Raw genomic sequence first — 8,155 nt, 5'->3', positions numbered from 1 at the left:
CACTCAGCGGGCTTTCCACTTCGCAAATGGACATCCAATTCAGAGGACATTCTAAGGGACATCCCCAAAGCAGACCTGCTCAGTGAAAACTTCCTGGCCTTCGAAGATACCAGTTCAGTTAAAGCATTAGGAATTCGGTGGAATGCCCTCTCCGATTTATTTTATTTTAAAGCAGGGACGCTGGACAACCCGGAAAACATTACAAAGAGAGCGATACTATCAGCAATCGCCAAACTTTTCGATCCATTAGGGTGGCTGGCACCAATGGTCATTGTGGCAAAAATACTCATGCAGAGTATTTGGTTAGAAGGCACCGCTTGGGACGAACCAATATCTACCAGTACGCTGGAACGATGGAAAACCTTCACCGACCAATACCATGAGATCGATAAAATAAGGATACCTAGATGGGTAAACTTTTCTCCAGGAACCGACATCGAGATCCATGGATTTTGTGATTCATCCGAGAAGGCTTATGCAGCAGCCGTTTACATGCGCGTCAAAACGGATGATAACATCTGCACAAACCTGCTTCTAGCCAAAACCCGAGTAGCCCCAGTGAAAACCCTTTCTCTTCCACGGTTGGAGCTTTGCGGAGCCGTGCTGTTAGCGGAAATCACCGAATCCATTTTCAGAAACCTTAAATTGGGACCAGTGAGAGTTCACCTTTGGACGGATTCAACGATCGTTCTCGCATGGATAAGGAAACCGCCTTGTTCCTGGTCAACCTTCGTCGCACATCGGATCACCAAGATCATCGACATGGTCGGAAATAAGGACTGGCTGCACGTGAACTCCGAGTCCAACCCAGCAGATTTAGGTAGCAGAGGATTACCTGCGTCTGAATTGGTCAACAGTTCGTTGTGGTGGCAGGGACCTTCTTGGCTGCAAGAAGACACTTCCCAATGGCCAGCACAAGAAAGTGACTACATCACCTCCGTAGAGGAAAAGAGGGCGAAGACCTGCGCAACAACAACAGTAAATACTACCGATGTTCTTCAACGCTTTTCAGACCTACCTAGGGCTTTACGGGTGCTCTCATACGTAATGAGGTTCTACCGAAGAACTCACCCCAAAACAAAAAAATCATTTCAGGTCGAGTCACCTTTAATCTCTCCTGATGAGATCAAATCAGTAACCCAACTCTTAATTAAAATCTATCAGAAACAACACTATAGTTCCGAATATAGTGATCTAAAGGCCGGAAAACCAATTGCAGGGAAAAGTGCAATACTCTCACTTAATCCCTATCTAGACCAACATGGCATCATTCGGGTAGGAGGGCGACTCGGGGCGTCAAAGGACTTAGCTTTTAATGAACGCCACCCAATTCTCCTCCCATACAACTGCCGGTTATCCCGTCTGACAGTCCTAATGTTTCATCAACAAAGTCTGCATGGGGAAAACCAACTCATGTTACGTCTGATACGCACCCAATACTGGATACCTAACATCAAAACCATGATTAGGTCAACCATTCATAATTGCAAAGTTTGCACGATACACCGAAAGCGTGCTCAGACCCAACTTATGGGTATTCTCCCTCGCGAACGCACGACATTCAGCCGTGCATTCACGAATACTGGAGTCGACTTCGCCGGACCCTTCGACATTAAAAGTTACCGCGGCAGAGGGTGTCGACTATCCAAAGGCTATGTCTGCCTTTTCGTGTGTTTTTCCACACGAGCGATTCATCTGGAGGCCACTACTGACCTCAGCACCCCATCATTTCTTGCGGCTTTTGCCCGTTTTATATCTAGACGCGGATGTCCCAAAAACGTATACTCCGACAACGGTACAAACTTTGTCGGAGCTTCACGATCCCTACGATCGGAATTTAAAACTTTCATTTCACAAGCCCGAGACAATGCTGTCTCGAAGTACAGCCACCAGTCACTCACTTGGCATTTCATCCCTGCGGGCGCTCCCCACATGGGAGGGCTGTGGGAGGCTGGAGTGAAAAGTTTCAAAAGCCACTTCAAAAAGATAGGCTCACCACACAAATTCACATTCGAGGAATTCCATACACTCTTGTGCCGCATCGAGGCATTCCTGAACTCGCGGCCGCTCAGCCCGGCATCCAATGACCCAACGGACCTTGAGCCGCTTACTCCAGGTCATTTTCTCACTGGCAGCCATCTACTGGCTCCGCCAGAGCCGGATGCTAGTGAGAGCCCTGCCTCGATGATCAATCGGTGGCAGAAACTCAAAGCCCTCCATCACTCTTTCTGCAAGCGATGGAAAACCGAATATCTATCCGAACTTCAAAAAAGAGTGAAGTGGAAGCATCCCAAACAAAATATAAAAGTGGGAGATCTCGCTGCCCTCAAAGAGGACAACTTATCTCCCAATGAATGGAGGTTAGGTCGAGTTCTCAACGTACACCCCGGCGAAGATGACCGAGTACGCGTAGTCGACCTCAAAACCGAGAAGGGTCAAGTCAGACGACCTTTGGTCAAACTGATCCTTCTTCCAACGGAAGAGACGGATTGCGAGAAGGCTAAGTGCTCCTCCTAACAATCCCTCCGTTCCTCCATATCCCTACATTCAAAAAAAATCAAACCCAGCTCTCGTTTACCCGAAACGAGGCCAAACGACAACCCTAATGCAGATCGCCCATCTGCCACCAAACACTTTTTAATTTTTACAACATCAAACCCAAATTCACTCGCTCACCCCGCGCGAGGACACAAGAACAACTCCAACTCATCACACACTTTCGAAATTTTTGCCAGCAGGCAGGCAGATGAAAAAAAAAAAAACGTACAGTCCTCTATTTCACAGTGATGGGGTTTATGAAAGAAATAATATTTAACACAACAAATGATTTCAACAACAAGACAACAACGGCAGTGAACAAATCAAAATCCAAACCAATCACAAAAATCTGCCACTGGTTATGCACCTATGGCAGCAGCATCAACACAATCTGCAGCTTACGGCAGCACTGTTGCCGCCAATTCAAGGGGCGAACCCATCGGCAACATATTTTCTCTTCTCCGTCAGATACACTATATATAACCTCAGCTACGGGTCACATTCAAGCGCAAACCTCAGGACAATATGCGCAACGAACTACAACATCGGCCGCAGCTGCTACTCTTGGTTATGCTACTAGTGGTCCATCATCAACGGGGACCAAACCAACACCACAACCGCAAGTTTCCGGTGCACCCACATCATCATCATCGACTGCAGCAGCATATAGTTCTAGTGGTAAAAATAGTGGCGGCCTAATGAGCTCATCCATTAGAGGATACTGCTACGAACGGTGGAGATAAATCATCAATTGATAGTGTAGAACATGCTCCATTAAAAAAAAAAAAAAAAAATATTGTTGACAACTCTATTTTACCAGCACAAGAATGAGCTTCATCTTCATATACATAAATTTTCGTTTAAAACATACAATAAAAGCATAGTTTAGTTATCTTTTTTACTAAAATATAGTTACATACTCGACGTTTAGGTAATGTTTTATTAACCGTTTGAGGGTTGGCCGACTTGTGTTCCTGCTCACTGGATGGGTCTTGAGCTTTAAGGGCGGCATTTGGTCCAATTATGCATTTTCTTCAGTGCGTCCGAGTCGCCATTTACAGATTGACCCACAAACAAATGTGTCTGGTGGCAGAACCTCACGTACTGCATTTTGTACATCTCTCATATTTTTCGTTACCGTATCCATAATCTCTGGCGTAATCCCAGAATAAGGGGTTAAATAACGCACACTTTGTTAAACTTATGTATTTTTCGAAAAGATTGGCCTCAGCAACGTGTAAGCGCCTTCACAATGAAATAGATATTAATACACAAGCCACGCGTCGTAGTAGAGAAAAAAAAAGGAAACGGGAAAAATCATTCGATTTAGTCCCGTTTGTTTACATTCGAATTTATACACGGATGTGTATGGATGTTCGCTTTTTTTGTCGTTGCAGTTGGTATACTTATATCAACTTATGTACATATACTTGCCAGTTTTTTTTAGTGCTGCATCAAATGACGCACGCTGGTACCGAAAACCCGCAAGAGAAACAAAATCGGGATCGGTTCTTTTTTGACCCATGCTGACGCCGCGGGCAGTCCCAAAACATACTTACGCACCAAGATAAAGGCAAAACCTCATTCAAGATAATTATGCCGTCATTTCCAAAAAAAAAAAAAAAAAAATACAAACAAACAATATTTTTTTTTTATTTTTGATTTGTTTTTACCGTCGGTACTGCTTGGTTTTTTTTGGCTGGGGGGCAGGAATCGTTGTTTTTCAACAACAAACATCACAAACAGTCTTTATAAGGGCTCGGTACAAAAACAATCCGAGTCCCGAAATTAAAGAATCCCTACAAGACCAAGTCCCGAAATTAGAAAAAAATCAACTGTTTCTACCGGCCTAGTGTGCTACTGCCCCAGTGACCTAGTTTTTTTTCAAGGGCAAGCAAGTACATATATGTATATATCTATATATTCGCACACCACAAATTCACCATACCAGCTGTCAGCTAACCAAGAAATACACAACAGGGTTGCATGCAATCTCAGAATGGTACATGCAGATAGAACGCGTCGTGGAGAACGCATCGCCAATCTGCATGCAAGCGCCGGCAGTTGGTACACTTTCGAGTTTAATTACGATTTTCGTCATGAGCTGTCGCACAAAATTAAATGCATACCTTCGTCAGCCTCTACGCTTCGTTTTAAACTCGGTTTATTCATATATTTTAACGTACGTTTGTTAATAAAACACCTCGTCACTCCACGTCATTTGACTAGTCATTTTACGGTGATAGGTTATATTCGTAGTTACATTTGCCTGGGCGTGGGTAGGTTTTGTGACCAGGTGTTTTGTAGGGTAATAATATAATACACAACTGACGAAATGCATGCGCTGCAGCGAAAACGCGCATCACCCAACCAACCTCACGGCCACTCGCCCTGGTACATCCATAAAAATGCCACAGTCGCCCTGAGAGCGACACGACACGTTATACGCTGGAACGGAGACCTCGGCCTCTTCGTCCAGCCCAGAAAAACCTCAAAACCATCGAGTCTGGAACGGAGACCTCTGCCTCTTCGTCCAACCAACAAAAAAACCGCAAATCTGGAATGGAGACCTCGGCCTCTCCATCCGGAACGACAAAAACCACAGAATAACAAAATGGTGCCAATCTGGAACGGAGACCTCGGCCTCTTCGTCCAGCCTTACTGGCCATCGACTATACACATATTACATTCTGAATTTCTATATTTAAGAATTATGTATAATTCAATGGCAAGAAATATTCACTTACATCTGTTCATCACCGTTAACTTTTATCATCCTAGCTTAGGTGGCATGCTAGGCAAGTCGGAAAGGATTCCCGGCCATTTTGCGTCGCAGACGAACTCCTCATTTAGATTAAGTTTAGTGTGTAAGTCTTATAATAATTTTTCTCGTTTCAGCGGAGGTTATTGGCGGAAAACGATGTTGCGTATCGCAAGGGGGGCCGGCATGTTTAGGCAGGATGCCTAACTTTTCCGCATCTGATTGCGACCCCCCCAATGCAACTCTGCAAATGGATACTCGATACTCGAATTAATTTATAACCACCCACACCATCACCCTCATGCATGTGCATGCATGTACATGCACGTGTATGTGTGCTTTTTGTCAGCACTCATGCATATGCATGTCGGGGTTGATGTGCGGGTGCCTTTCCCCTCCAAAACGGAGGATTTTGCGGGTCAACGGTTGTAGCTTGCTATACAACCGGCCTCTTTGATTTCAACAGCCAACCAGCTAACATCTGCCGCCAAGGATCTCCGCCGCTTCCTACAACTGTACAGTCAGGTAATATTGTATTCAATTTATTTTATCTCTACCCAATAAAGTGCATTATTATAACGAGGAAAATCCTCCTGTGTTTCTTATTTGTCTCGTTTGAGTGAATCCTCTATTCCCACTGAGATCGACCCGGTGCGTCCACCTCTCCAGGATTAGACGCACACCGGCCGAACAAGTAGTTTGGGTTCGAAGCAAACATGTTAAGTGATGCCTCTTGTTAATTTATCCTCTTTGATAAATACTTCCTTTTTACAAAGAGGATAAATTAACAAGAGACATCACTTAACATGTTTGCTTCGAACACAAACTACTCGCTGATTAACATGCCAACCTAATAAAACCGCACTGCGTTTTTTTAGCGCACGCAAACATCCGGCGTTTTTTGCTCTAACCCAAATAAACATGCGTTGCAACAATGTAAAGCATGTGTGCAAACGTCAAATCTAAATGTCACGCAGAACAAAAATTTAAAATCGAGTTAGGTTTTTACGCAGCAAATTCAATTTGGGTTGCTCTCATACAAGTTGTATGTGCATGACACATTTTTGACAGAAAATGACTTGCGTGCGTTTATATTACATGAGCAAAAAACGCCGGTTGTTTGCGTGCGCTAAAAAAACGCAGTGCGGTTTTATTAGGTTGGCATATTAGGTTGGCATGTAAGATTGTGGTTACTGACATTTCTTTTTATGGCTTTTCCAAGGCGAATCTATACCAGGTTCTGGCAAAGCGAATTCAATCAATTCGCCGTGCAGATGAATGTCAAGTCAAAAGAAAATTTTCATAGATTTCGATTAACTGGCATTTTGTTGTACAAGGCTTTGTATGGAAAATTTTCAAGAAGACGCAATCAGCTGATGGGATAACATCACCTGTAGTGAATTCGCCTTGCAGAGAAGTAAGAAAAACAAAAGTGAAAACAAACAAAAGTGAAAACGAAAGTATTCCTTCTGAAAAGAAAAAATATTAAATTGTGGCAAACCAAAAGAAAATAATATTGAATATTAGTAAATAAAAAGGCGAGTAATAACTTATTAGTGATATTATATGTTATTAGTGATGCGTAAAATATGTGGCAACAGAAATGTGTGTGTGTGCTGACAAATTGTCCAATTGAAATTGGACATTGGGGTAACAAAAGTGCAAAATAATTAATTAAAAGGTGTTTAAAACTTTAAAAGAATGATTTTAAATAATAAAGCGAAGTGAATAAATTGTGTGTTATCAAATCAAATGGTGTGTGAAGTGAGTTCAGTCAGCAAATCATCCAAAATTGGCAAATTTAACTGGTAACAAAATTGTTGGTCTGTATGTGTGTTTGTGCTTTTTTTGTATGTTGACCTGCCTCAATTAGAATTAAGTTATGGAGACAAGTGCATTACTGTGATTGTAGAATATTCCAAGATGAATATACTTATTATATATATATTGCATTAGTGATAATGAAATCTATGCAATTATATATAAATGTATAAATATCTTGTTAACAGCAAAACAAAAACTCTAAAATTCTAATTACCTATAATAGGAACTTAAAAAAAATCAAAGTAGGCATTTGTGGAAAAATTGTCAACATTACAGAAAAAAAAAATTTCAATTCGAAAACTTTTTGCCAAGAGCGCGTGTGCCTAAAAAATCAAATATTTTAAAAAATGCCTCTATTTAGAGAATGCGTAGTAAATCATTGTATTAATAATACCGACAATCATCGCGGTCGTTTTTATCATCTACCGAAAGATCCTCAACTTCTTTCGAGGTGGTTGACAAGTTATTCGCGAAAATAGTTTGGTGTTGGGCCCACCCATAAAGGTGTTCTGCGCAAAAATACTATGGATCCCACCCATAGAATTAAAAATCTTTGTCTTATGGAAGAGTCACTCAAAGGCAAAAGAACTAGTTGGTCTCATAATTTGGATACCCTCGTAGTATCTTTTCTCGAAATCTATTTTTTTTAAGTGGGGAGAACAACCTCCATAAAATAAACTAAAATATGTATTTAATGTCGTCATTTTATTCGTTTTTGGTATAGAATTATCGCATTTTTTCTATTTTTCAAAATTTTCTATATCGAAAACTACTACTACTCGCTAAATTTTTTTTTTCGAAAATTGAAAGGTGTGGGGGAGGCGGGTTCAACGAACCCTTCGAACAATTATTTTTTAATAATTTTTACACATTATAACTTTAAATATGCTGAACTTTGCAAATATTACAAACCTCGCCCTCTCAACCTACTCGAAATAAATTTTCTCTTAAATCAATAATGTTTGGTATCTGGCTCATACAGATCGAGATCTAAACAATCAATTGTTTTTATTAACATGATTTTATTAGCTT

Source organism: Eurosta solidaginis, chromosome 4 (assembly GCF_040869045.1).
Source record: "Eurosta solidaginis isolate ZX-2024a chromosome 4, ASM4086904v1, whole genome shotgun sequence".
Lineage (NCBI taxonomy): Eukaryota > Metazoa > Arthropoda > Insecta > Diptera > Tephritidae > Eurosta > Eurosta solidaginis.
This window is presented reverse-complemented; position numbering follows the sequence as displayed.